General features: G+C 46.4%; 1 protein-coding gene across 21 annotated transcripts in view; it reads right to left on the reverse strand.

Moving 5' to 3' along the window:
* Positions 1-25,020, reverse strand: part of ARPP21 (cAMP regulated phosphoprotein 21) — a 155,713-nt gene extending 130,693 nt beyond the window's left edge. For 3 of the 21 annotated variants that reach the window (XM_043595817.1, XM_043595816.1, XM_043595814.1), the window contains exon 1: positions 23,576-24,358. The gene's annotated coding sequence lies outside the window, so the exon portion shown is untranslated. The other 18 variants (XM_043595822.1, XM_043595820.1, XM_043595818.1 and 15 more) reach the window with 10 other exon arrangements.
* Between the last annotated feature and the right edge of the window lie 363 nt (positions 25,021-25,383).

The following is a 25,383-nucleotide window of genomic DNA, read 5'->3' on the forward strand; positions in this document are numbered from 1 at the left end:
TCCAGGCTCCGAGCTGTCAGCCCAGAGCCCGACGTGAGATCATGACCTGAGTCGAAGTTGGAGGTTTAACCGACCGAGCCACCCAGGCGCCCCAGTTATATAAACATTTAAATGATCACAAAACATGTTTTGTGCTTGGAATAAATATCAAAATCAATACAACTCAATTGCATTAAAAAATCAAGTCAATAACAATTACAAGCCAGACTGGCCTCAAATTTCTTAAAAATTCAAGGACATTTTTACATGGAGCCACTCAATTGAATATTGTGTTCTAAACTGACTTTCCTCTACAGAGGAATCAACCAAGAAGCATCAGGGACAAATTAACAGTTTGTGGAGAGACCCTGTAACTTAAAAAAAAAAAATGTGATTCCCTTCTACTTTGTCAATTTGGATTCAGAGAAAGGTACGTGGGTGACACCTGTAATCATATGGAGCATTCTGCACATACTGAGCAGTGTCCACATAGGTTTGTCACCTTTTTTAAATGTTTACTTATTTTGGAGAGAGAGAGACAGAGACAGAGCGTGAGCAGGGGAGGGGCACAGAGAGGGAGACACAGAATCGGAAGCAGGCTCCAGGCTCTGAGCCATCAGCACAGAGCCCGACGCAGGGCTCGAACTCACAGACCGCAAGATCATGACCTGAGCCGAAGTCGGACGCTCAACCCACTGAGCCAGGTGCCCCCGGTTTATCACTTCTAAACAGCTCCTGCCTGCAGCCACTGCTCTTTGAGGAACAAGGCTGGAGCTAAGGGCTGGGAATCTGGAGAAAGACCCGAGGAACCCTCACGCCTTAAGCAACGATCTGGGTACTTGTGACATCACAACGATACACGCTGTCATCTTTTTCCTTTCAAAACCACAAAGACCAGAATCAGTCGAATACCTTTTCATTTAATCTACAGCCAAGGCGTACAGAAATGACTAGAATCCAGCCCCACTCTCTAGGGGAACCCAGGCTTGCTCACAAAACTGGGGAGTGTTCGTTAAGTGGCTTCTTCGTCAACACGAGTGCCTTAAATGGGACGGATTCACGAACTCCTGTGATGTTTCCCCAGAGAATTTGTTTTCTTGTTTCTCAAATATAGGAAATAGCTCGTCTTGAATGTTTGATATGACCTCTTAACGTCCACGTGGATATGTTTACATTACATAAAACAACTCTTCTCAGCCATTTTAAAAAGACCTAACAACTACTGCTCTGGAGAAATCGATACATAGATGTGGGTGAATCTCCAAGTCAACACTTTGATTCTGTAGCTTTTTCAGAGTGTCCGGTGTAGATAGCATTGTGCCTAGAACTTTCAGTTGCTTTAACTTGTTTGCTTCTGCAAAACACCAGCTCTCATCATCTGATCTGAGAGATTTATTCCTTTCAATTAACATAATAAACAACCAACCAACCAAAAAGCTTAGCCCAAGGGCAATGATGAGGTCCAAAAGCACAGGTCTATGTTCGTAAAGTCCACACAAGAGCTAGAGCTCGGTTCTGCCTCTTAGCCCAGTATCTTTCCAAGCTGCCTCTGTGCATATGTTCAGAGTCACAAATACACACCCAAACATTCTTATATTAAGCCCACGCATTCTGACTTAGGATGGTACCCTCAGCTTTCTCCTTTGAAAGAAAGACAACTCCTTCAATCGGCAAATTCCCCCAAAAGAGGGGAAGTCTTGCTTGTTTCATGCACCTAAACTTTTTCGTTATCACTTGAATGTCAGAGAATTGTCCCCTAACTAGGCCACTCACACATGCGCGCACACACACACACACACACACACACACACAGCAGGTGGGTTAAGCCACTCAGAATGTGCAAGTGACAGTTCTCGCAGGCCCCTCCCCGAATGCCAGATCAGGCCACACTGCAGCCTGGGGCTGGTTCCAGCTCAGAGAACAGAGTAGCAGCTGCTGGGAGCTGGCAGCGACTCAAGTCTCAGCTGTATTCTTGGCCCCCTGCCTCCTCCAGGCACTTACTAGGGGCGCGTGACCAAGGAAACAGCTGAGCCCCCCCCCTCCAAGAGGAAATGCAACCGCCATAGCCCCCACCGCCACCTGCTCTGGGGCCAAACAACCACCACGGTCCTGTTGGCTCTTGCGGTGGGGGGAACATGGACTGCTGAATCACTCCTGAGCACGCCTGAGCTGCTCTGCCCGGGACGGGCGAGCAAAGGCATAGTCCGACAGGCCTGGGCGGCATCACCCGGGGACCCAACCTGGCAAGGGAATCCGCTACGGTTTGGATGTTCAAATCCCAGGGACCCAGTCAGATCCCAAATGCTGCTTTGGATGTATTCTCTGTAGAATTTTCCTAAGACACACCTCCTCTGCTGAACAGAAATTTTGATTTGGGGTTTGCAGTGGCTTGCAACACGGCTGAGGGCACAGGGGGCGGGCAAGTCCCTTCCGAGGTCACCAATCTCCAGGAGTCCTCTCAGCACAACAGAAGTATGAATACGAAGCAAATGCATGAAATGTCTTGCCCCTTCCCTGGCCTGCGACTCACGGCGTGGCCTTCCTGGGGGGCCCTGGAACACAAGACACAGAACTGGGACTCGGACAGCTTCAACTGCACTCACGTCAGTGCTATTAAGAGACATCTGTGACCTCAAACATTGTGAAATCTCACCCTCCTCTGAGGACACGCCTGTCCGGATCTCAGATTAACACGAGAGGCACTGCTGTACCTACGCTATTGAAAATTCTTCTGGAGAAGGGCAGAATGTTGACACTGTGCCAGGCCCACATGGGGGTCTCTTCTTCAACAGTCTCCGTTTCCTGCGTGCTTTGACATCTTCCTTGATAAAAAAGCTGGGAGTGTAGCAGTTCCTTTGGGCTTAAGTAATCTTTGGATACGAATCCCCTGCACCCAAAGTGGGCTTCAGTCCAGATAAGAGAGACCCCGATTGCTGGGAGACTGATTCTTGTTTCCGGGGAGAAGAGGAGAGGTTTGAAGACCTATTACGGGCTATGGGTTCTTTGAAAACCTGACCCACATCTAGTTAAGGTTTTTCTCCCCAGGAGTGACGCTAGACAATTTTTATGCGATCCTGGTGGATTCTTTGAGACCGACTAGGTCCAGGGCATCCCGGTGTTCAGTTTCTACCTTTCTGGTCAACCTCGGGGGTCGACCCGGATCCCTCTCCAAGGAAGGACGGATTGCTTCTTGGAGGATTATTTCAGCTGCAGAGAGCTGAATGGCCCAACGCCACACTGATCGAGGTGGCTATGGGAAGCCTAGCTCCCTCAACCCCAGCAAGACAACCCTAAGGCCATTCTAGCCGCAGAACAACCCCAAGGAGCTGGTCAGATCTGTTCTCATCCTTCGCCTGAGCTATGGCTTTCCTCCGCCCACACCTGCCCCCTCCCTCTTCCTCCACGGCACTGGGGCCAAGATTTCCCCTTAGTAAACATCCTGCACCCCAAACTCCGTCTCAGGGTCAGCTTCCCAGAAGCCTACCTGGGACACCTCAGGACATCCCTTTGGAAGGTGGAAATCACACCGTGGCAGGAATGAAACCCAGGTTCCGAATCACTCGCTGGCTCCAAACCCTTGTTCGTTTCCCTAACCCCGGACACATCATCGCTCAAGTTACCACCCTATATGTAGTTCCAAAAACACCAGCAGGTAACAGGATGCTGATACCCAGTACACATTAAAGATATCATGATGACATAGGAGGTGATGCCTTTGTTAAGCAGTTTCTACAAATTATTTCAGTGACTTCCTCACAAGCACTAATAACTAGCTATTGCTGTTTCCACTCTACACATGGGATAACTGAGACGCACAGCAGGGCCAAGGAATTTGGCCCAGGATTATACAAATTAAGAGACACTGACCAAGCCTCACTTGATCCCCAGAAGATATTTATTATGGTTGTCTGTCTACAGCACCCTTGCCACGAAGAGGCAGGGCAGATGCAGGTCAAAGAGAATTGAATGTGCTGATGTCTGAAATTTTATAGCCAGCTGTTCAAGAAATCTGTAAGTATTCTGATTTCTCTGTGCCATTCCATGCTCTTCCCGTATTCTAATACAGAAGCAGCCTAAACAGTTACAACAGCGGCTAACATTTGCATTGTGTTCCTATATATTGAGCAGCGTTCTACGCCCTTCGCCAGGCAGGACTCAGAGAGTCCCTTTGTCTTAGGTCTTTCCTTTCCTAAGTCTTTCCTTATGTCCCATCATAGAGAAATTTCTGGATAGGCCTCGGGAGGTGAATTTTCAATAGCGTGAACCCTTACTCTCATGAGCACAGCTCGACAGCTGACTTTCGTACTATGACAATGAGTCAATAAGAGAATATGAAATTGCATTAGGTATTTGGTGTTTTACAAGGCTGAGAAGAATTGTGTTTAAATTGGCCAAAGTAACACACTCAGTGACTTGGAGGGCTTGGCCTTGGATGGCTCGGACGATCCACGCGTGTGTGATTGTGTGTGTAGCCAGGCCTGTCCAGGGAGTGCAGTCAATAAACAATTATTTATTCAGCTCCTACTAGGTGCATGGCATCCTGCCAAGGACTTGTGAGAGATATGGTGATGTTTTCGGTCCGGCATCTGCCTTGGGGAAATGTATACGGTGCTAGAAATGAGGACTTCCTCAGCTCAGCTTTTCAAAGACTCATCTTCTCTTTTTCTTGTAAGTATGCCGAACGATCAACTCCAAACGAATCCTTGTGGAGTCTCTCACGAATTTTCCAGGGGAAAAAGTTAGATGAGAGTAAGTCATGCTTCGCAGAAAACTCCTTTTCTCCCAACAAGGTGAAGAGAGCCGTGTTCTTACCAGTAAGAAAGGACCCATTTCCCCAAACGTCCTCGGTCAAGAATAATTGCCCTCTTGGGTCTGACAACCAGCCATCAAGAAGTGAACTTCAGGAATGTTGTTCCTCATGATCTTAATCTGTTGTTCCCCACACTGAACTGGTGGGAGCGGCCTCCCTCTCTCCCTCCCAGGCATGGCTCTCTTTTTCCAGACCTTTCTGCAGGGATGGGACGGCAGAAATCCAGAAGGAGAGCGCAAGCTACAGCCCTGGGCAAGGATGGCTTCAGGGGCCTGGGGGGAGCAGGGTTGCGCCCCGAGGGCAAGAATGCAGGGGGAGGGGGCTGCAGAGTTTTCACTGCTCATATCTCTAAGGATCGAACCAGAATAAGAAGCCGAAGTCGAAAACCAGCAGAGACGTGGGACAGCAGTGGTCCTCTAGAGGCGGGACCTACCCTTCACATTTTGCACACTGCTCGGCCTGTGAACAGACCCGCCTCTCGCCCCGCTGGAGAAACTGAAAAGAGCCATTTAAATGTAAACACTCAGAAGCGTGTTCCGTAACTGGGAAACCAGACCTTAGGATTATTTACTAAACCACCTTTTTGCACTGAACCAGGTCAAAAAGAAAGGAGTCAGGGTCCCTAACCCGAGAGCCCCTGGAGGCCGGGGAGGCTCGTTGGGGCTCGAGCCCCGACATGGCCCTTGGCAGGGTGTCTCATGCTCTCCCGGTGCCAGCAGGTGGTGCAATGCACACCTGCGACTCTTGTTCACAAAACAGCTCTCGGAAGTGCCAGGATGACGTGAATGACGCGTCCAGGAGCCAGTGTCCCCGTGTGTCTCTTGGCTGAGCCGCTGCTGACCCGTGTGGCGGTTTTGGCATAAACAGGAAGCCCCTCCACTTCCGCTCCGCGAAGGTTTCCTCGTTTAACAACAGGTGAGGGATTACTGCTTTATGCGACAAGATGAGATTTACAAGTCCCCTCTTCCCTTACCCAGTGCCCGTCTGTCACCTCACTGCCGCGGTTGAGCCTTCCTGTGTGTGCACACGGAGCTCCAGCAGCGCCAAGAGGTCAGTTCAGCGCCCACCCCACGGGGTCCCAAAGTCGTCAGAGAGTCAGGCTGTATGCTCCCCCAGGACGGGGACTATGCCTTGCTTCTTTCAGGGTCTCTAGGAACCACCAAGGTATACGGAATGCGGCAGGAAATTAGCAAACGTCTGTCAAAAGATAAATGGCTTCTGGGAACGCTGGATGGTGTATTAATAGCATCATCTTATAAAACATTTAAGGCACGCACCTTGAAAAAAAAAAACTGACCTGGTGTGCGCTGGCTGTATGAAGAACGCGAGTGAGACCAGTAGATGTTTTCTAGAAATACACTGGCCACCTTATTCAAGAAGTCCCTCTTCTGGGCAAACTGTCCAGAGTTTAACAATGACTCGCGCTCCTGATTTCCAAAATACTTCATCTGACTCATCAATAAGTCCTTACTGAGTGACTAGAGCGTCTTCAAGGGTACTAACGGGTATTTTCTCGGTAGATGGATACATTAACATCCCACATAGCCGAGATTCAAAAAGACACAGCAATGCCATATGCATTCCCTTCTACGGATTCCGGGACAGAAGACAGAATCGTAAGTGAATTTAAAGGGAGATCAATGTGTTTCAAACTTGAGCTTATGACCTGTGAGTAAATCAGCAAGTCAAGTCACTGGTTTAACTTTAGTTTTTACAGTGAAATCTAGAGAACACGAATGGAGTGGAATGAGCCAGACTGGAGTACATAAGAATTGGAGTACATCATTACCCTCAGTAAGGCCATGACTCATTCTGTAAACTTCTATAATTTTGTTTCACATATGTGTGTGGGGTGGGGGGGCGGGGCGACAAGTCTGTGCACATCTACCTATGTCTGAGCGCTGGGGAATTCATGAAAAAGTTTTTTAAGTTTATTTATTTTTGAAAGAGAGAAAAGGCAAGAGTGGGGGGAGAAGCAGAGAGAGAGAGAGAATGAGATTGAGAATCTCAAGCAGGCTCCACCCTGTCAGCGCAGAGCCCCATGCGGGGCTCGAACCCACAAACCCTGAGATCGTGACCTGAGCAGAAGTCGGATGCTTAACCCACTGAGCCACCCGGGCGCCCCTGACAGTATTTTAAAAGTCAGTCTGCGTCACAGAAAAAGTTGCTGGGATAGATCCCATAATGTTTCCACAACGGAAGGCTAATTGGAAATAGACATGTCACCCATGGCGTCTTGATTACCAAAGGCAGCAGAGAGAAAATAAGGGCTGTGATGGGGGTTCCTGCTGTGAAATCCAAACATTATTTGTGAGATGCAAAGACCTTATCATTTAAATATGAGGATTGATGCCTCTGATGAAGATAGAGCATCTTCGTTAAAACAAACAAATGATTATCTTGGACAACAGTGTAAACAAGTCCCTAATTCATGAAGCTGCTAATTGCTCTCCCCAGCTGCAGAAGATTGGCCTGTACTCCATGCTTCACCACGCACGGTGCACATAACACTTGCACACTCGCTCTCCAAATGCAGCCTCGCACAAGCCCAGACATACATACACCCCAGAGCCCCGGGGGCCAAAGAGGGTCAGTTCAGAACGGACCGGTCTGGAAGAACAGCTCCTTAAGGGCGTCGCGGGTTTCACTTTCCAGACCTAGATTTTCCATAGGAAATGAAACTCGTATGTAACTTACTTCATTTCCTCACCAGACTTCGGGATGCGCCAGGAGGCGAAGAGCTTTGGCGGAAGCGTGTCTTGCAGCCAAAGGAAGCTGGTACTTTTCTATCACTTTTTCAAAGCAACTCGCGAGATTGGCATCCGGATCCTGGTAATCCCACGTTCCCATAGTTACTCATATTTAATTCACTGAAACGCAGATGCATTAATTCGTGCTATGAAAAACAACAGCTACCCTGTTTTCCTATATCGTGTTGTGCGCCACATGCTACAAGGAACATGGGACACATAGCGTTTTGAATCCTCGCTGCCGCTAATCTCATTTGCACATATTTAAGGACGGAAGGAAGGGAGGGAAGGAGGTGAAGGCGTGGAGGGAAGAAGGGAGGTAGAGGGAGGGCAGGTGGGAGGAGAGAAACCGAAGTTTCAGAAGAGATGAGTCCCTGTCCAGGGTCAAACGACACCAATATTATTCAAATGCCCGTGCCCTGTCCATTGCCTACCACCACGTTGTTCAACCCATGCATTTGGTGAATGCAACGCCCACAAATATAATCACAACTATTTATTTAAGAAAGACGCCAGAAGAGGAAGTAACCTTGCTGGATACCTAGCAACAAAGTATCATTTCTACTATTCCTAGCTAGAAACGTGCAGTTAGTTTCTTATCAGCCAAGTTGACTTGGCTATCCCACTGACATACCCAACCCCCCCCCCAAAAAAAAAGAAAAGAAAAAAAAATACTTGCTACTTGATTCTCTCACTGCTCTTAAAAGTGGGAAGTAAAGAGCTGCAGAAGACTCTGGCCTGTGCCCGAATGTTACCCTGTCTGGGGAAGGGCTGGTTCCAGGGTTCATGAGATCGCATCTTGACCACCATGCTAGCATTCAGGTTTGGAGATTTCTTTGGGGAATGGGCCAGACCCTAAGGTGGTGCAGCCTCAACGCACAGCTATCTTTTGGGTGTGGAGCTGGGTCCAGCCACACAGGATCCCGCGGCATCCCGTGTGACTGGCTTCAAACTGGAGTCCGAACCTCCTGCCCAGTTAGGGCAGGAAGGCCAGTTCTGTACAAGAGTTGATGGCTAACCGGGGGTGGGGGTGGGGGTCATGCATCAACTGGAATGCACCATTAACAAAAATATTAGCCGGCCCTCAAAGGAGAAAATACAGCAAAAAGAAAACACCACACAAACTATAGCGTCGTATAGTCGTGAACTTCTCGGACTCTGAATCCGGACCTCCAGGGCGGAAGCCTGCTTTCTCTACGTGTCCGAGCAAGTCTCTAAGCGTCTCCATGCCTCAGTTTCCTCCCTGAAAGTGGAAACAGGCAGAGCCCCTACCTCACAGACGACTGTGAGGAGTAAACAAGTGAAAATATGTAAAGCACTCAGAAAAGCACCTCGCACATAGTTAGCGTGATGTATGTATCAGCAATTAGCTATCTCTTACCAAGACATGCACATGGGTCCATTCAACAGAGATTTGTGGCTGTTACCTGATGAGAGCTCTGGCTAGAATTCAACTGCCAAGACTTCCGGAGCCCCAGACCTTCTAGACACTTCTAACGACCTCAGTGTCTCTAAAAACTACAGCTACTTCCAAGTGATATTGGCTTCCTTCCAAAACTCCGAGGGAGCCATCACCGGGCTGTTCAAGCTGTGAATGGCTGGCAATTCGTGAGGCTTCACGCATGTATGTAGAGAGGTATGTGCATGACCGTTCTAGCCCTGTGTGTCTTTTCTAGCTCGTATAAGTGGTAAGAACAAACGTGCCCCTGAAATTCACATTGAAAGAGACGGATTCCGCCCCCCACCCCCAAAAAAAGAACAAAGGCGCAAATGGGATGACAGTGCTACAGGTGACCAGACCAAGATGATGTCGGGCAGATTTTTCCACCTTCCAAATCTGTCCTCAGATCCCTGCCTGCAGCAAATGGCCTTAGGAGCGTTTACAAAGAATCCTGCTTACAGAGATCACTTTTTTTCCTTTTGCTGGAAATAAAGTGTTTTGATTTATTTAAATCAATTGATACTTTCACCTCATGCAATGGTGCAAAGCCAGTTACTTGGTACAACTAAAAGACAGTATTCTGGTTTGTTTTTTTTTTCATTGTTATATCATCCGTTTTACACGATCATAAAATTATCGTATAGTAAACTTAGCTTGTTGGGGCTGGGAGCTGTAGAGTTCCATGGATTTTAACACAGGTATAAGCTTGTGTAACCACCACCATAATCTGGCTAAAGAAGAGTTCCATCACCCTCAAAGTTTCCTCATGCCATCCTTTCCGATCATACCTCCTCTGTGACATATCTCCTGGCATTCACTAATCCGTATTTCTCTGTCCCTGTGTTTTTGTCATTTTGAGATGTTATATAAATGAGATCACACAGTCTGTGATGTTTTGAGATTGACTTCTTTCACTCAGCACAACGCCCCTGAGACCCATTCAAATTGCCACGTGAATTCATAATTTGTTCCTTTTTATCGCTATGTAATATTCCATTGTATGGATGTACCACAGTTTCCCCAGGCATCTTTGGAAGGACATCTGGGTTGTCTCCAGTTTGAGGCAATTATGAATAAAGCTGTTATAAACCGCTGTCTGCACGGGTTTGTTTTTTTTTTTTTGCATTCATAGTTTTCTTCTCTAGTGCTCACTAATTTTTATGTAAGTTTTTCCTTGACCCTGAGAATATCCAGTCTTGCAGACTCGGGATTATCTTCTCTCCACGGACTTTAGAGTCCTAAGCTGGAGACCCTCAGACTACAACTCAGGGGGAAACCTGCATCTATCTCCCTGTAATCACCCAGAACAGAGGCTCCAACCTCTTTTTATAATGGAATTTGCAATCTTCTTCTCTTCTCTTAAGGTGCTACGTTTTAAAAATCGTTTTTAAATCAAAGCAACTTTAAATTCACTTACTAAAATTTGTCTCGAAGCCTTATGGCTTCTCGAAGCCTAAAGTCGAGAGAAATCCCTAACTTTTTGATTGAAAGGATAAATTCATCGCCCCACCTTCTGTTTCCATCTTGCCATTATATCACTGCAGACAGGCAATAACAAGGGAGTACTCGTTTCATAACATAACCAAATCCCAAATGTACGTATATACCAAAATATTATACCACATCTAATACGTACTATATTAGATACATGTGTGTAATTTTTATAATATAACCAGATTGCAAATGTGTATATATATAAATATATTCAATAAATATAAATCATATCGTATATATAATACGGTATATGACATGTGTGTGTATGTACTTTTAAAATACACACACACGTATATATGTATAAAAGAGTATGCATACGTATTCATTTTCTGTTATTCTGTTCTCCCTTCAGAAAAAATTCCCAATAATAAAATTAGAGGTAATTCCCTAGTCGAAGACCAATATTGATCCAAGCAAACCTAGTAATGCATAAGATAAATTATACAGGTTAAGAAATTGAGGAGGGGCGCCTGGGTGGCGCAGTCGGTTAAGCGTCCGACTTCAGCCAGGTCACGATCTCGCGGTCCGTGAGTTCGAGCCCCGCATCGGGCTCTGGGCTGATGGCTCAGAGCCCGGAGCCTGTTTCCGATTCTGTGTCTCCCTCTCACTCTGCCCCTCCCCCGTTCATGCTCTGTCTCTCTCTGTCCCAAAAATAAATAAACGTTGAAAAAAAAAATTAAAAAAAAATAATAAAAAAAATAAAAAAAAAAAGAAATTGAGGGCGATAGCCTCTCTGTATATAATGTAAAATACACTGCTACCAAATAAATCCTTAATATTTACCTATAGATAGTATTTCTAAGATTTTCCATTTCTTCAGGTTACCTAGATGAAAAAATCAATAAGATTATTTTGGTTGTTAATTTCCTTCGCCACAAACAAATGTTACGCCACAAACTACGGCGTAAACATTTACTTAGTAAAAGGGAAGCCCAGTCCCTAAATTTCTCCATCCAACAACTTCACAAAGCCACTGCCTTTGACAAATCATTAATAAATAGGGTTATCGCACCTAACCCACTTGACTTTTATTTCGGGGTGAGCTGAAATTTCTGTTAGCCTCACCACTTCCTCTATCTGAGAAACTGACTCCCCGAGGGTAGAAAGATAAAAAGGCTACTTTGGTCCTGTACATCTGCCAAAAGCAACCGCCACCCTCTGCGACAAACAAGCAGGACGCAAGGGCAAAGAATGAGTGTACATGATGCTGCAGGTGTCTCGGGTTCACTTGGGACCAAACAAACTGAGGACAAACCGTCGACGAAGAGAGCTCACAATGGCGAATTGGAACTTCAGGTTTTCCTGAAGATAACTTCAGGGGGCACATATTAGTTAAAATGGGTCATTTCATCCTCAATATCAGTAAATGGCATGAACACGTGTTGGCAGGTGGCCTGACAAGAGGTTTATGCGACCTGGCGTCAGCTCTTTCCCCTGGGACAGAGACAGAGTATAAATATACAAGGCAGCACTTTTCCCCAACTTGACACGGGGGGGACAGCTCAGAACACAGATTTAAGGAGCAAGACATAATGCCTTAACTACAAAGAATCACAAAAACGTCTTGTCACACATGCACCGAAAAGCCCAAGCCTTGTGAATCCATTCGGAAAAAAAAAAAAAAAAGAAAGAAAGACAATTCTTTAAACTCCACTTAACAGTTGATGGGGCGTCTGGGTGGCTCAGTCGGTTGAGCCTCCGACGTAGGCTCAGGTCATAATCTCATAGTGTGTGAGTTCGAGCCCCGCGTCGGGCTCTGTGCTGGCAGCTCAGAGCCCGGAGCCCGCTGCGGATTCTGTGTGTCTCCCTCTGTCTCAAAAATCAATAAATGTTAAAAAAAAAATAATAAAAGTTTTAAACTCCACGTAACACTTGATAAAGATCTTCAAAATCATGTTTTCATTTGTGTTTTCAAAAAACTTTTAATGAATATTTTCCCTAATCACTTATCCCTGGGTATCTATTTTTATGCAAACGTGAACTACTGGGTCCCTTAAATCAATAGCATTGTTTCGGATTGTTGGACACAAGTAAGTAAAGATATGTGTTTAGATATGTTGTAGTTTTTGTTCCCCCCCTTAACCACGTGATACGTATTGTTAACATCTTATAAAAGCTAATGCAAAAGAATCCCAACACCCCTTAAAATCATTGTTTATGTTTTTTTTTCCTCAGTAATCCACAGAAAAAATACTTAGGACTCAAACTACAACTTTATATTATTTTCAAAACAAGTACTGACATATACTTTCATTGCACATTCTTACAGTTTTCAATGTTTTAATGGATAAACAGTCCCTGTAGGAGAAAGCAGGAAGGAGATAACATTTCCATTTTGTGGCAAATATTTTACAGAGGATAGCTCATGAAGGGAGTGCTGCTATCTACATACTGCAAGACGGACACTGAAGGTCACTTGGCGAGGCCAGTGAGAAGCAGAGATGAGATTCAAACTTAAACTTAGGTCACCTTGACCTCAGACCTATTGCCCTTCTTTGGCACCAGGAGAGGATGTGTCCCAAGCATGGGGGAAATCAGGGGCTGAGAATCTATTCTTGTCTCAAATGGAAGCCACAAGTACAGATTTGAGATGCAGACAGACAGATTTCCAGGCACTCTACCAGCTTCACAAGTTAATTTCCACATCCTTCTATGCCATGGCCCCACCACATACCCTTTCACTACCCCCTTGGTTCTCAACTCCTAATCTGTAGGTAAGATCTGAATCCCTGTGTTTCCCATGCCTGTTGTATGTTACCGTGTAAGTTACACTGCAAAGAAAAAAACAGAAGGATGAAATATACCCCTTTCTTTTTCCTTAGACAAGAATCCCCCAGTATGCTACAACAGAAATTTTGCCACAGCTGTGATCACAACCGAGGGTATATTCATGTGGGCATCACATGAGCACACAGTCCCTTTCACACAACCACAGCTGTGACCACAACCGAGGGTAGATTCATCTGGACATCACATGCGCGCACAACTCCCTTTCACACAAGAGGCAGCTCGTGAGTATCCGTTGACAGTCGCACTGCACAACAATTGAACAAATTATTTTTCCAAAACAACCACCCCGCAACCAGCTTTCGATCAAAAATGACCCAGAGGCAAAGTCAGAATCCATAGAGGGAATCCTGATTTTTCTTATCACTGTCCCTGTGGCTTTAGCGAATGATACAGGAAGAACTATAGAAAAATCTTGGATCTCCATCTTGATAAAGAGTTTTTGCCTGGACACATGAGGTCGTTCAGAGAGCAGAAGGAACAAACCAAGGGAAGTAATCCCCGCAGAGCAGAACAAATGGCACTAATGACCTAATCGATACAGAAATAAGTACAGATTTCCTCCACCAATGGCCACTCAGTAGCTTCCCTGAAAAATACAGAAACATACCACCTTGCTTTCATTTAGATTTTCCTTAATGCTTATGGTGTATTTCATCAGGAATACCCCAAGTTTGGCTTTCGATCAATTCAGTAACATTAGATAAGTTCACCAAGACTTGGAGTAAAATATAGGGGTTCTTTCAAGTTTGCAGGTCTGGGTCCTTCTCAGTTCTATCGATTCCTTGACTACTGGTGCAAATCATATGATCCCCACCTAAGCCCCAGGATCTAATCTACAAGTGATGAAACAAGTTGGTATCTCCTCATCTTTTCTTAAAACATCAGAAGCAATCTATGCTCACCGGCAGGTCAAAACAATGATGTAATGTTGTCAGGTGATTTTAGAAAAATGGATTTTAGAGGTCTCTTGTCTTGCTAGATCTGTTGGGCCCATCTCGGATTATACAAATGGCTTTCTGTTGGATAGATCTATCGGTTTTACCTGCGAAGTGTACAAATCACGAGTCTACCTACCACAGTTGTATTTGAAGTCATTTCTAGTTCTTAGATAAAGTCTCAAATTGCTCCTGGAAGGGTATTCAGAGTAAACTCTCTGTGGTATTTCCAGACAAATCCAGAAGGAGGCCTGGTTAACTTTTTTTTTTTTTTTAATGTTTATTTTTAAGAGACAGAGACACAACGTGAGGGGGGAAGGGGCAGAGAGAGAGAGGGAGACACAGAATCCAAAGCAGGCTCCAGGCTCCGAGCTGTCAGCACAGAGCCCGACGCGAGGCTCGAACACGTGAACCACGAGATCATGACCTGAGCCGACAGGGAGAGAAGGCAGGCCCTGCTTCTGCTTGGTTAGAGCTGCATAGCTTCCGGGCAGGAAGAGGGGCCTGGAGACCCCCCTCAGTTTGCCAAATTCTCTTCTCCCTCTCTTCCTCACCCCTGCCTTCTGCTCCAGCACTGAAAGCTCACTCAGCCCTCGGAGGAGTGAATTCTCTCCCCACATCCTGGATCACCTTCACCGTGGTTAATCTCTCCCCAGGCACCTGTCCAGTAAACATGAGTTGTCGCTAACTCTGTGTACCAGTGATTTGGAAATTGCTTGTGAACTTGCCTTGGCCCCATCCGCTCTCGCAATTTATTTATTAACTGTTGACCTTAATTCCCTTCCATGCAGCTGAAAAAGTCATCTACGTATTCCGTCAAAGCAGACCAAAGTTTTAGGGACTTTGTTACTCTTGTAGAAGCCCTAGTCATGGTCTGACATCTGTAGCACACACTTCCTTGTGAGAGCCCAAACAGATCTCGAGAGCAGTTACAATTTCCCCTATGCGGGAGGGCGTATCTTTGTTCTCCTTTTTAGAAAGATGAATGAAATGTCAGGCCCACGTACGCTGACACTTTAGGGGAAAAACACAATTAAACCTCTACTTAGGGCTGCTTTTAAGTCCGGAGTGTTAGATGCCATCGACAATATAAAGATCAATTTTTAGTTCAACAAACTTGGATTAAAGATCTGCCACGTGCAAGCAAGAACCGCCAAGGGCAGTAGAAGAGGTAGTAGGAAATATGCTTTGGGGCCAAACTAGTTTTTTGCTTCATGTGAGTTAGGTAGATGACTCATATCTAAGCGTGTGGAGAATGTAGATTCTAGATACAGGTATAGATACAGATATATGCTGATTATAGATGAATATCATGTACATGATAGACAAGATCTATAACATACCTCTTATGTATGGGATCTATACTGTGGACGAGATACGTAATATATATGTTACATATATACATATGTATGTATGTATATGTGTATATAGATGTATGTATATGTGTATATATACATATGTATGTATGTACATATAGATATATAAACACATATATGTATATGCATACATATATATATTTATATATATGGACACACACACATGTATAAAATCTGTCTACCCTTTCCTTGTTTTCCAGCAAATATCACAATACCAAAGGATTCTAAGTTCATTCTCAGACACCTTCTGAGAAGTTTCATTGGATAACTTTCGGACCGTGTTATCCCTCAGAAGAACGGCTGATATGCAAATTATAATCGAAACCAAAACTCCATTATTTGGCAAACGTATCGCTTCGCACAGCTCACCTTCTTCGGTGTTGAACGGGACTGGTGGGCCTGGTGGTTCCTGACGGGGCCACCAACTGATGAAACCCCCCTTTTGAGGGGAGTTTCTCCCCTCCTCTGGCCACTTTCACCCAAGGGCAGAAGTGATTCATTTCGGCAAAAGAGCAAATGCCTTGGGATCAGAGGCTGGATCAGCTGCTCGGCCCAAACAACTCACTCAGTGCTTAGGAACCAAAGCCATCGGTGGGGTGTCTGGGAGCCTACCAGTGAGACCCAAGTGTCACTTGCTTTAACGTCTCCGAGGTAGCTGAAGATATTTCCATCTCCCATGCCAGTTCAAGTCTGCCGCTTAAGAGCTTTCACCCGTTAACACAGGATTTAAAATCATTCCCTCATGGATCCCTTCCACCCCCTTCTTGTTCAGTTCTTTAGCCACCACTGGATGACCCAGTTAAACTTTTGGAGAAATAATATCCGTCCGTTCACTTTGTAGACAACTCTGAATTGGACTGCCCCTTCCCTTAGCGGCAACAGCCGGGTTACACAGCGGGGTTCTTGCAAAGTGCATGCTCCTAAAGCGACGAGTACCTTGGCCTGGCCTTCCGGATTTCATAGACACAGAAAAAGAGTAAAGCCTGTCTCCAACCGTGACCGTCACAAAGGTTCCCTTCCAATTGTAACCGTCAAACACGTTACGGGGCCGAAGAAAAGAGAGCTGTACTCTTACTGCCAAACAACAACAACAGCAAACCTTCAAGGGAGGTGTGGCTCATTTATGTAACCAGCTTACATCTCTACGGTTTTTTATATGAAAGGTGATGGCTTCTTTTTAGTGAATGAAACCTACGTGCCTGTGCCGGGTACTCTGTATCTGCTTCAATCCTTCGGGGTGGGCCCGATCCCACTTCCTAAACGAGAAAATGGAAGCAACATGACACGAACTCAACTGTTAAAGCCAAATAAGGAGTAATCTGTTCCTATCGGACTGTTGCCACTACGTAATTTCACCTGCAGAGGCTGTGACGCACGGAGGGGTTTAGAGTCTTGGCCATCAGCACCCGAAGACTCAGAAGCCCGACATCAGGACGGGTTGTTCAGGTGCTAAATTGAGTGTTTGTTTATACAGGCCCGCTATGGAGCCGTGAGATTCGGATACACCACCAGGAGCCTTGTTTCGCGAGGCTTTTGTTTTAAACTTTTGTTTTTGATTCAAGTTTTGCGCGTATCTGTACCCTGCAGAACCCCACGGAGTTCTTCCTTGGTCACAGCAAGCCCCGGGCTCCCTCTCAGATAAGCCTGGAGCACACCTTCTGTATACATCCCCTCCCTTAGTTTTAACCTGACTTTGAATCGGAAGCTGCAGTGAATTCCAAACATCTGTCGACAGCTTCTGATATCCTATGTGACCAAAAATGCACCCATTGCGATCATCTGTGGAATAAAATAGTATCTCTCTTGGAGGGATATTGACATCCTGGTCCTAGAATGTATTCGTTTTCGTATGTAAACTCTCACATTAACTGTGTGTACTCTCTTACCTCTTGACACTGAAGGAAAAAAAACAAAACAAAACATTAAAAACGAAGTCATCCATTGTTGTGGATGAAGACAATTGCTATGATAATAAATAATAAAGATTGAGGCATCCAGTTAGAGTGTTTAACAGTGCTTAAGCAAATAGCAACAGGATGTGCATACAACACGATCGCATGCTATGTTATTTTATCTTTCCAAAATTCTGTTAGCGATTATGTGGAAATTTCAGGGTTGGAGAAAGGTTTCAATCTTCACAAAGGCATTAGGTGCCGTGACCAAAGTTAAATCATCCCCACAGTGGGGGAAAAAAAAAAAAATGAAGACTCATTAATGCCAGAGAATTGTCTGCGGTGGGATTTTTGAATTTATCTTTAGCGCTCTGACAGTTCCCTGAAATTCCTACCGTACCAACATATCTAAGTGAATTTAAAATAAACAAATACAAAACCGTGTAATTTAAAAGTGTTACCTTTTAAAGTATTACTGTGATCATTTTCACAAACCAGAGAAAATCGGATCACGGATATGGCTGCAAAGTCCTGACAATTAATGAATTCAGTTAATGAATCTGTCCAAAAGCTCTTTAATGACTGAATCGTCAAATGCCAGCAATGATGGGACTTGCACCAAACTTACATACGTGTCAACAAGCAAAAGGCTAAGTTAAACGGGTCAGTGTGGAGTATAGACATTTTCTTATCAATAAACATGAGAACTTTGTGTGAGGATTTTAGCTTGTGGTTCTGGAAACATTTTAAAATAGCTTTTTGTAAAAGCTGCAAAAGGAATGTAATACCTCTTTATTTTCCTATCGAGTTTATGAGCAAATAACAGTCAAACGATTACGAGTAGTCCCTGAATTCCAGTGAGTCCTCCTGACCTTCCTTCATCCTCTCTTGACCCATGTTTGATTCTTCCAGATCTCTGCATCAGTGATGGGATCACCTGAAAGCAATTCAAATTACCTGACCCATCAGGTGACAGGTAGGCCCTGATTCACACACCAAGGGACAGTATACTTGGATCTCGAGGACCTTCAAACTTGAGAAACCGATGTTCTATTTTGTTTCCTAAAGGTGTCGAAACGTTTTACTTCAATTATTGGTGTTGCTTCATAATTTCCACTAGATCAAAATAAGTCAAAATGCAGACCTTTCCCTTTAAGTATGATGCTAGGGACTAGAACGTTCTAAAGTAAGTATTAGATCTCAAGCAATTAGAAGAAAAGCTGCTAAAGATATGAGCGCCATCCACCTCGTTTCCATCCCTTAGAGATGGTCTTCGTCCTTATCTCAAGTATTTAGTGTGTGATAAAGAATCCACGGACAATGATACAAATGCAAGAGAACGTACCTCCATTAAGAACCCCTGCACTAAATGTAGTGAAGAATGAGTACGTGCCTTGAGTGAGACAGTTTTGGACTAATTCCTCAACATTTTAATTGCGTTGGAATTGTACTGCTACCCTAATACTCACCACTTGATTACAACAGGAAAAATCTTATATAACCTGTGGCGGTGACATGTCCATTAAGCGGGGGGAGGGGGGGGGTCCAAAAAAAAAATGCCAGAAGAAATCTCCTTGGGAAGAGTGTGTAGAGGAATTCAAAATATTGATCTACTCTGGCCCTACGTAGTGATTAACACCCGTTCCATCTGGCAACACTAAGCTCCTTGGGGGCAGCAAGGAGGGAGGAACTTAACATGATGCTGAGGATTCAGCTGGCAAGTGGAGAGTCAATTTGGTGTATTCAAGTCAATTCTTTTCTTTTTTGGTTTTTTCCAATATGCTCTCCATTTTCCTGGTATAATTATTTCAATTCACTCTTTGGTTTCCTTGCCCAGCTATCTCCCAGGGGCGCAGAAATGTCCCAGTGATCTTAGAGAAAGGTGTCTTCAAATGTTGTGCGGGCATTTTATGCCACACGGGGGGCGGGGGGAGGAAATCACCAGACTGCAGACGATTTGGAGACCATACGATAACAATGCTACCAAACATTCAAAAACTGCTGAATGCACTTGATACTGCATCTCAAGCACTTGATTCTTTATCAAGAATACTGTATTTATGTATATAATTGAAACACTTTGTATCTCGGCTGAGATCTGATCCCCATGGAAATGAAACTGTCGTGAAGTAAAAACAAGGAATAAACCCTGTGAACATCCAGGGCTAAATTTAATCCCAAACGAGCAAAATTCATTTAGATCAGGCGTTAAAAAAACCAATTTATTAGAACTTGGCATTCAGGTCCCTTAAAGTAACACCCACAAGCAAAGATAGCCTGAGAAAAACAAACCCAGTCACAAACACATCCTGCTAACATGTTTTGCCTCCAACAGTCCTTCAACATTTACTTACGTCGCAGCTTGAAATTATTTATCGTATTTAATTCCAAATATTAGAATGAAAAACAAAAGGAAGAAAAGTCAGCGGACACAGACAGCCTCTGGAATCACAGATTTCCTAAGAAAATAAAGGTCCTTTGTCTCAAGAGAGGAAATACGTATTTTGTAAGTTCATCGCTGACTTCAAATACGTCCAGAACTTTCCAGGTGACATAATGCATTGCTAAGGAAGCCAATTCTTTTTCTGATTAGAAATTCACAAATTTCTAAACACACTACCACTGTGTGGTACCAGTTAGAACGATGCCAATACTCACCACCTGAAGAAATGACTTTCACGGCCACCTCATTTTTAAACCCCATCTTCCTTCTTAACCTTGTCGCAAAGCAGATCTGAATTAACACGAACTCCTATGGAACCGGTTCGTTTGCAATTTCCAGCCTTACGGACTGCAAACTGTCTCCTAATCCTAACGAGGACCCTCAGTTATAGTCCCTTCTGGCTGCGTTGTACCTTGTGTCTTCAGTGGCTGACTCATTTCACGCTCGGCTCCTGTAGCTGATCATTATCTTGTCCACAGGCAAAATCTACATTGAATTCAGATGAGAATGGCCCCTGATTTGAGACTCTTGAGAAAGGTATCAGCACTGGGGTCCAAGGAGCAGGACCACTAAGGGAAATGTTGCAGCCCGTGTGGATTGTAATTTTCCCCTCTAAAAGTACAAAGTAGAAAACACGAACACCGGCAACCAATTACAGTAACTCCTGCCAATGCATTTCCCTTAGTGGTTTATTGCGGGTCGGGGGCGGGGGGGGGGGAGTTATTCTTCACAGAAATGGACAAGATCTAGAACAACTCTGTACACTGCCCTAACAGCTTTATTTAACACTACTTACGTAACTCACTTCCCCACTGAATAAAAACTTCTCACTTTTCCTTACGTTTATCAATTTTGAAACTACGTAGGCATTTGTCTAATCAGCTTCGCTTCGAACAGGGATATAACTCGATCACAGCATGTTGTTAATATGAAAACGAACAACACAGACCTTTCTGACTGGACATTTTCACTGTCTACCTCAAGACAGGTGCTCTGCATTATACCAATGTCGCAGACAGATGGCTTCTTAGGTTTTACGCACTATGACATTAAGATATTCCCCCCTCGTTATAATGTTCCAAAAATTACTAGTGCTTCCCCTGCTAGCTACAGTTTAAAAATATTTAAACTAAGATAATCTATTGTGCTTATCTCAAAGGAAGGAAGGAAACCAACTCGAATATTCTATCAAGTTCAACCCAAACTTCCTGCCTCAGTTGCCACAATTCTGGATCCAGATTCCAAGTTTATGAAAGAAACACAAAAAGTCACAAGGCAGAGCTTCAAGTTACAATATCTTAGAAGGATGCTAGTTATTTGATGCCCCTCAAACGTTTCACAAGCTCCAAACCCTTCACGGGGACAGTATTTTAGAAATCTAAAATGATTTCTGCACTTCTCACCATCCAAGAATACGACAGCTCGTAGGAAAAATTGTACGTGTGCAGCAACTCCTTGGTTAGTGTCTCTTTTTTAAGTTTTCAGGCATTCTAGTGACTGAGTCTTGCTTCTAAGAATTATTGAAGAGGTTTATGAAAACACACAGCAGACTATTCATGTGTACTTCTCCCATTAAAATCAACTGATTTCTGTTAGCACTGTATATCAGGACTAATTAAAATTACCGTTTCCCACAGCCAGTCTGTACCTTTTCAAACATCCTTCTCCCGTATCCAAAACCATGCACTGTTCTGTCTTCCATCATGCTTCTTTTATTGCTGAGTGAGGCGCTCGCTCCTTCATTAAATAGCATTAAAAATAGACAGCACCGAAGTCCCCAGTGGAGCATGCTCTAACAGGGCTAATGCCACAGTTCTTAAGGTAACCATACTCAGCTGGGATCTAAGAGGGAAAGTCACCGGAAGGTCAGCAATTTGCAAATCTAACAGCGCACACAAACCTGTCTCTGAGCTGAACACCGGAAAAGAGAAACCAGCGTGTTGTGAAATGAAGTCACTGACAAGCTGAAAGTCAATTTCTAAAACTGTGTAAGTTGCTTTAAATATGCCTTACCTAAACCAAAGTATTCTGTTCAACAGGCATTCACCTACCGCAACTGGGTTATAGTCTCACTCATCAACTAACACAAAGCACGTCCGGAGAAACGGAGCCATGGAGGCATAGCGTCTGAATGTCTTAAAAACTGCATCTAAACCAAACTGTTTAAAACAAGCAAATAGTATTGATAAGCAAGGACAGGGAGAGGTTAGCCTTCTGCATCGTTTGTGATGAAGCACAGCCCTTAAAGAATATGCGAAACCCATGCTCCAGAAAATTTTAAAATATTCTGCTAGTTGAAGTGACAAGAAGGAGTGAAGGAATGTGACAAGAGAGGAAATACCGGATCAAACACAAATACATACCTTACAAATCCCATATAGACCCGAAATGAACGCACGTAATTTCTCACATGCGATCCACATTAGGTGTGCAGCAGAAGCAATTACTGCCAAGACAGTAGATTACTTGGCTATTCGAACAGAACACGCTAGAACTCTTCAAGCCACCGTCTTCAGTGAAAACGACATTAACCAAAATCCTATTAGGACAGGCATGTCCCATGGTGACACAAACACAGAGGATCAAAGGAGTGGGGAGCATTTATTTTTAAGTGCATGTCAAAGGTTCCCTAACTTTCAGCAAATGAAAGATGATTCCCCGTCATCTCCATTTCTCTGTTTTCTTAAAACAATCATAGCAATTTTGATCTCCAAAGTAAGCGAGGAGCAGGTGGGAATCGTTTGGAATTATTCAGCATTTGAGCCAAATCTTGTACAGATTCCTTTCAACTTTGGGGGATGTCATCCTTTTGGGAGAGGCTAAAGTGTCATACCCATAGACTTTAAAAATCAGCAATCAAAAGGGATATCTGCACTCTAGACACATTCTCCAGAAAACGATTTCCACCAGCCTTGCAATGTGCACACTAGCCTCCCAATCCTTTGTAACTTTCAACGCCTCCTTGCTTTTCCTTTTAGACTCGGACTCTGTCCTTATCTTGTATCGTGGGGAGGTGATCAAGTACTGAGCCACATCCACTCCCGCTGCATTTCCATGCAGAAACATGGACTGAGTCAATTTCTCTTCCTTAAGAAACTTTCTAAATACCTGTACTATTCCAGGCAATTCCACCAACCGTATCTACAACCTGAGACAGAAGACATTGCATTCGGAGTTTGCAATGAAACACACATTTCAAACACGTAAAAATAAAAGGTCACCCCCATCGTCTCTACCCGCCCCCTTCCCCCACAAATCCCTTGGGAGCCGGGACCCCGATTCCTGCAAGAGCGACAAACCCATGGCAACTTCTCCGCCCCTTGCACGGTTCTTTCAAATGCAATCAGAGGGTTCCAAACTTTCTACCACGAAACCCGCAGACATCGCTGTAGACTTCGCCCATGAGGAAAACTGCCCTCCTCTGTTCTCTTCCAGCTTTCCCTGTCTGCCTCATCTGGAGGAGGGGAGTCTGCCCCTCCTGTGATGAAACATAGAAACACAATGAATACATGTATAACATCAACGGTTTTCTACAAACACGAAGGAGGGGAAAAAAAAAAACAGACGATAAACAATTCCAAAGAAAAGCACAGATAAACGGCAAAAAGGAGGGGGGAAATCACAAAAGACGTGCCAGGCTCACGTCGGAAGAGCTTGATTATTACCTTGACATAACAGTGGGTATCCCCCCAGCGTCTTGGTGCCTCGATTGATTTGATTTGGTTTCTGGTTTTTACTAATATCGTTTCTCAGTGATTGAATTGGCTGGATCTGTTTGGCTTGGCGCTTTTTTTTTTTTTTTTTTTTTTTTGGTCGATTTATTTAACTGCTAGTAAACCGAGCTCTCTGCAGCGTCGGCGGCTGGGATCCTCGCGCAGCTGCGGCGACCGTGGTGGCTTTGGCTGGCGACCCCGCTGCCCCCGCCGCTGGTCGCCGCTCCGGACGAGCTCAGGGGGCGCCGCCGCCGCCGCCGCCGCCGCCTTCTCTGTCCCGCTGGCTCCGCGGGGCGAACGATGCCCCCCGCCTCCGGTCCGGCAGTCCGCCCCTCCGCGCGTCGGTCCGTCTGCCTGCCCGCCTGTCGCGCAGCCCCGCGGCCCCGCGCGGGATTCTGGCTTTCCTGCGCTCCGCTCCGGCCGGCTGGCGGTCCGCGCGCGGCCGGTCTGTCCGTCCCTCGGCGCGTCGCGGTCCCGCTAGCAGGGCCGGGTCCCTGTTCCGGGTTCTGTGCCCAGCTCGCTCTCCAGCTCCCGCTCAGGGCCCCGGCCGCTTCCCTCGGACCGCGGAGGGCGTCTGGAGCGGAGGGTGCACGCGAGTGCTGCGCGCTCGCTCGCTCGCTCGCTGTCTCCCTCGCTCTCGCTCTCCCCCTCTCCCTCTCCTCCTGCCTCTCCTCTGCGTTCTGCTCTCCCAGACTCGAGCTGTCTAACTGCTCCCACCTGTCCGCGGCTCTGTCACTCCGTCGTCCCACCCCGAGCCAGCCAGCCAGCCTCGGCCCGTCCCTCCGTCCCGCGCCCCTGCCTCCCCGCCTCCGCCGCCGGCCCCTCCGCGCGTCCCTGCCCTCCCACGCACCCGGCTCCTCCCCGCAGCCCCGGCCGCATCCGTCCCCGCCCCGGCTGCAGCCTCCAGCGCCCCCGCCCCCCGCCCCCGGCCCGCCACACCCCGGAGCCGGCCGCGGCCAGGCGCGCCGGCTGGGCGGAGGGGAGGGGAGAGGGGGGACGGGGGAGGGGAGGGGGGCGCCGGGGCCTCTGCCCCCGGGCGCGGCCGGAGTTGGCCGGGTCGGAGCGCGGGCACCTGCCGGGTGCGCCCGGCGCGCGCGGGGCCATCCGTCCCCCTCCCGCCCCCTCCCCCCCGGCGGTCTCCGCCAGTCCCGACGCTGGAGACAAAAGCGCCCGGGCCACGCGCGGCCGCACCGGCGTCATTAATCAGAGGGGAGCCTGGCACGCCGCCCCCTGCCCCTCCGCGCCGCCTCCCCGCTCCCCCGCCGCGTACCTGTCCCCGGGGCGCCGCCGACTCCCGCGGACGCTCGCCCGGGCCCGGCTCCCCGCCTTCCTCCGCTGCCCACTCCGGCGGCCAACTCTGCGGAGAACACCCCGCAGCGGCGGCCCCTCACTCCGCGCGATCGCGTCCCCGCAGTCGCGGCCCCTCGCTCCGCGCGGACCAGCCGGAGCCCGCGAGCTCTCGGAGGCTCTCGGAGGCTCTCGGCTTCGAGCGGGACCCAAAGTCCAGGCGAGCGGCGCCCCGTGCGCCCCTGGCCCGAGCTGCGCGCCCGAGCGCGGGCCTGGGGTCGCCGCCGCGCCGCAGCGGGCAGGGCGCGGGGCGCGGAACAGAGTTGACATCCGAAGAAATTAAAGCGCTGCATTTCCCGTTTGTTCTGCAGAAGTGCTATTTTTATTAAATGTAATTCTTTTTTTTTTTTCATTGTCTCGGGGCACACACTACCAAAAGGGAAAAAAAAAGAAAGAAAAAAAAATAGTGGAGG

The sequence above is a fragment of the Prionailurus bengalensis genome, chromosome C2 (genome assembly GCF_016509475.1).
Source record: "Prionailurus bengalensis isolate Pbe53 chromosome C2, Fcat_Pben_1.1_paternal_pri, whole genome shotgun sequence".
Taxonomy (NCBI): Eukaryota; Metazoa; Chordata; class Mammalia; order Carnivora; family Felidae; genus Prionailurus; species Prionailurus bengalensis.